This window comes from Pteropus vampyrus, unplaced genomic scaffold (genome assembly GCF_000151845.1).
Source record: "Pteropus vampyrus isolate Shadow unplaced genomic scaffold, Pvam_2.0 Scaffold34, whole genome shotgun sequence".
In the NCBI taxonomy this organism is placed as follows: Eukaryota; Metazoa; Chordata; class Mammalia; order Chiroptera; family Pteropodidae; genus Pteropus; species Pteropus vampyrus.
In genome coordinates, this window is record NW_011888815.1 from 4819180 (window position 1) to 4824456 (window position 5277).

General features: G+C 35.8%; 1 pseudogene; it reads right to left on the bottom strand.

Moving 5' to 3' along the window:
• Positions 1 to 3006: 3006 nt before the first annotated feature.
• LOC111738071 lies at positions 3007 to 3125 on the bottom strand (annotated as a pseudogene).
• Positions 3126 to 5277: the final 2152 nt, after the last annotated feature.

The window sequence follows — 5277 nt, forward strand, 5'->3', positions numbered from 1 at the left end:
CTAGATATTAAGATAATCAGTCTAGGGAGAACATCTTAACGTGACTTTTTGAAAGTAGAAATAATGTCAAACACACCATATTTTATTAAGTCTAACAAGTCATCTATTTTAGGGTACAGTTATTTTACATGCGACTAAGAAAAAACGCTCCCCATTAAGTTATGACAAAACCTCGATTGTAAGATGCTTTCCAATGTGAAAAAATACAACTCTTAATTTTAATGAGCCTTTTATTTATTATGCATGCCCCCAAAATATATTTTATTGCCAGTATTCCAAATGAACACTATTGGCTTCAGAGGAATCAAACTGATAGCAGAGTTTTCCAATTGTAAAAAAAAAAAAAAAAAAAAAGTTTTATTTTAATATCTTTACAATAGGAAGAACCATCTTCATCTACACTTTCTTTAAAAAAAAGTCTGCTTGTCCTCTTCACCCATCCATCAATCAATGTAATACTATAAGAATAGGATTTTCGATATGTCACAGAAATGATCCATTTGGTTGAATATATTCAATTGTTACTTGTGATGAAATTATTTAATTACTGTCAACTCTGCTTCAAATATTACTACTAGGGAATCCTAGAACACTGGCAGTCAAATGTAATTTATTAATCAATTCCATAGCACTGCTCGGCTAAGCATAAATTTACCAATTAAAATAAATTAAATAACTAAACCTAGAAGGGTTAAGTTGAGGGTGTATCATTAAGAATTTTGACCTTACAGAGAGAATGACAATATTCATGGCCAGCTAACAAAACTTTTTCTAGAAGACCAAAGCTTTTTAGTGCATAATAATTGGCTTTATATTAGTATAACCTTTGAATAGCTACGTGACTTCCTCTCTTTTCTTCTTCTGTTTTCTTTCTTTTGTCTAAATATAGAAATTGTTTGCTATTCTTCTTCGATACTTTTTCTTTTGTGCTTCTTAAAATAACAATAAAAAAGTTGTACTTTTCCTCACAATTTAAAGGGAGATTTATTCGTTCAACTAAGAGCTAAGAAGTATTGATCGATTCGTCCTTAATTTTATAGTTTAACATAGATTTCAAATGAGTTTGTGTAACTATTATTATAGAATTCAAAATAGTTTGGTGTTGCTTTTGCAATGGAGGAAAAGCAAATTTATCTTTGCTTTTGGAGTACTCGCTATATAGAGAGGACTTTGTGAAATTTATCTATTGGACATGAAAAATTTCCACATTGACCTGACGAGAGATTTAATATTCCTTGAGATTACTTAATAAGAGATAGCCTCTTTATTGTAGCCTTCAGATATTTTTCTAGGTGATTAGATAAAAGACACATGAATCTATAAGAACAGAATAGGGCTCTTGAGGACCAGATATTGTGGACATCACTCATTCATGAGGTTGCCAAGAATCAGGGCTGACTCAACAGTACGTAACACGCACAGAGGTGGCTTTAGTGCAAATTACCACTTCAGTAATGGGGGAAATTTTGAATCATATTGTTTATCACTAAAAATGAGTTGGGATTATATTTATCAATAGTTAAGATTTCCATGAATGTGTCATTTCCCACAGGGGACAAATTCATTGGTTATATTTATTAGTTTTGGACTCTGCCCAAACTAATAGAGTACATAGCTGACCTCTCAATCAATCAAGTTAATACAATGAGAAAGATAATATAGCTGCCGAATCCCAAGCAGGAATATCGTGACAAGAAGAGCTTGAGGGTCAACCTGGCTTAAATTCCGGATATAAGAAGCAAACACATTTTATTTCAACATGGTCACTTACTAGTTGTGGGGCCTTGCATAAAGCTCAACACTTAGTAGTTCGCTCTTCATCTATATAATAGAAATAACATAATCTTCGTTTCCTTTTTAAAATTGTTTTAAAGCTATGATATAAATATATCTGTTAAAATAATTTATAATCGCTGAAGTTTTAATCTCATACAGTATTCATAAAATACTAAAAGTCACCATAACAATAATAATTAGGGGAAGTTGAAATTAAAATTTACCGAACATACTCTATGAGTTAGGCTCATATGTATCATGTAATTTAGTTCTTAATGTTACGTAGAACAAACATATAATCAATAACAGATGGAATCAGGAGGTAAACCCAGGATACTCAGATTAAAAGCTAAAAACCCATTCAAAACATATGGATTTAAGAGTAGGAAATAGTAAGATTTAGTATTACAGTTGGTGAAGAGTTGAGTAAGCTTCCCCCTTAATGAATGGCCTTGAGTAGAAGGCAAGGATAGAGTGAAGGCCTGTGATGTCCCCAGGATGTCCCTTCCTCCCTCTGTGGGGACCGCTTGGGGCAGAACAGGCAGCTGATGAGGGACGCTGTAATATGGAACAGCTTCAGAACCAAAGGATTTAGTGTATCATTTGAGATAAAATATATCTTTACACTATGTCCTAGATTCTTCTCCACCCCCCCAAAAAAAATCTGAAACATGATCAAGGCACACGCCAAAGTGCATATTCAAAACCCAATTCAAACCTTATCATCGGCATGCTAACATTATTTTTTCAAACATTACGTAGCCTTCTAACCCGTCCACTGCCATAATTGTAACATACAAAAAGGGCAAGGTGACATAAGCTTGTGTCATTGAATTAAGTCTAGAGCCTCTCTTGGACTCACGTTCTCCACAGTTACTAGCTATTTTTTCCAAAGCTATAAGCAAGAGAATTAAAAGGAAACTGAGCAGGACCGTAAGGGAACTAACAGATGGTTATGACTTTAAGAGTGAAAAGTCACTCCAGATATAATAGTGACGTGCAGCCGAATGCAAAGGACTCAGCCACGTGACTCTCTTCTCTGCAGAAGATTCCAGAATGAATAGATGCTTGGGGTACCTTGTATGTCAACACAGCCTGCAGTGGTAAGTAGGGAAGATCTTCTGCACGCTGATACTTTTTGTTTTAGACGAGGCAACACTTGGTTGACCTCACAGATTGCAAGGACCTTATCAGATTACAATCCCTTATTTTATTTATTTTATTTTTTTATGCCTACAGCACCTGGTCTTCCTAGGTAGTCTCCCATCCAAGTACTAACCAGGCCCGACTCTGCTTAGCTTCCGAGATCAGACATGATCCAACTTGTTCAGGGTGGCATGGCTGTAGACTACGCTGATATTTTTATAACCCCAAATCCCCACATCCCCAAATCCTTCCCTGTGGAAGCCTGTGTGTGTGTGTGTGTGTGTGTGTGTGTGTGTGTGTGTGTGTGTGTGAGAGAGAGAGAGAGAGAGAGAGAGAGAGAGAGAGAAAATATTATAAGAGCAAAGGGAGAAGAGAGAAAGAGAAGTAGAAAGGATTAGAAAAAGTTTTTTTTTTTTCTTGTAGAAATATTGGTTTTAGGTGACACAAAGCAGAGTGCCATTGTTGTTGAGTTCTTTACAACACTGATAGATTTCTTGGTGACTGGGTACTGGGTTTTTGTTACATATGACATACGACGGGTGAGGAGATCTACAGGCGGTCACCTCAGAGCCTGTTGAAAGGCCCCACAATGCATCAGAGCACAGTGTTTTCAGTGTTCACTCCTAGTAAGTAACCAATGACATCTCACTGCATCCCTTCGCCTGATGAGAGACTTCTTGAAAAACAAAGTATACTCAAGGAAATTCAAAGCGAAGACAGGCGAGAGGGTAGAAGGTAAGTTTTTTGGTTCTTTTTTTTTTTTCCCTGTTTTTTTTTTTTAATTTCAACTCGTGCATTCTCCAAAAGAAACTGTAGTATTGTTTGATGAACTGTCCTTGTAGTTTTTTTTTTTAAATGTAGATAAAGGCAATATGCTGGATGATGCATTGTATTCTAAACACCATCATGCTTCTCCTTATACTCTATGATAGCTCCAAGGAAAATCTATCTATGTGTGCTGATATAAATTTTTTTTTGTAAATGTTTCTTTTTCAAAAAAGTTAAGGTAACAAACTGGACAGAAACTAACCAGTACGAACAAAAATGTTATCACTGGATGCCCTCTTTAATCTCCTCTCACTTACTCCTGTGTAGCACATATAATCAGGTATAATTGTTTTTTTAACTCAGAATCCATTGAAAGCTTCGATCATGTTATGGATCGTCATTTAATGACCATACCATAACTTATTAAACCTCTTATTTAAGATTGCCTATGTTTTTAATTTTTCACAATTTATATAGCACAGAAGTGAGCATCCTGCACATAAAACATTTTTTCACAATTAATACTATTTCCTTGGTCAAGATTCCAATAAGTGAACTAACTTTGTAGAAACATTTTAAAGACATTTGTTCATATTGACGAATGGCTTTTCAAGAAGATCATCATATTAATTTTCGTATCTACAATAGCCTCTTCGTAAAACACTCAGCAACAGGGGAATCTTCATATTTTAAAAATATTTTGCTAATTATTGTTAATGTTTAAAATTCACTAGTAAGGTAGAACAAAACCATTTTTATTAACTACTTACCAAAAAGTTCATCTTTGAAGTCTTAGTGAAATTTTAATGTTTCGATTTAATTATAAGTTTTGTATATTAGAGATACTGTCAAAGTACATTTCAAATATTTATTTCCCTGATACCCTTTGCCTTTAAGTCTTGATGATTTTTAAAAGCTTTATTTATTTGCAGCTATGTTAACATCAAACAGAAGGATAAGGCTTAGAAGCATATTTTTAAAAAATATACAGAGTCCATGCCTTCAAGATGGTGAGGCAAAAACAGTTAAACATCTGCCTGAATAAGTAGTAGAGGAACTCAACGGGATGGCCTATTTAGATAAAGAAATAAGACCTAGCAAAACGACACCTTCGAACGCAAATTATAATTTTCAGAACATGCAGTATGACCTCGGGTTCTATGAGTTAAGGTGATCAATTTGCGGAGAGCCCATAATGGCTAACGTTTCTATGGGTTGCATAACTATACTATTTTTCCCTTGTCTTCTTGCTGGCAAATGGAAGCAAAAGTTATGTTTGTTCCGTGTGGCGCTCATCAGGAGCGAGAGAAAAGAGGGAGAAAGTGAGACTTTCTAGACGGAAAGAACCACGTCGCTGCCTCCCGGAGTCTGTTTCTTCCCCTTTACCTGAGCTTGTCACGAGCCGGTGGCTTGTCACCGGCCATCTCGTCACCAGAGGCAACGCAGCTCAGCTGGTGGGGAAAAGTGGGTACTTGGTGAACCATGCTAAGTGACAGAGCATTTCCACACTGTGCTGGCTCAGATTCTACCACGTTGGACGACAGGTCTGGGAACGAGACTGAAGCAGAAACACTGCTGAACACCCTC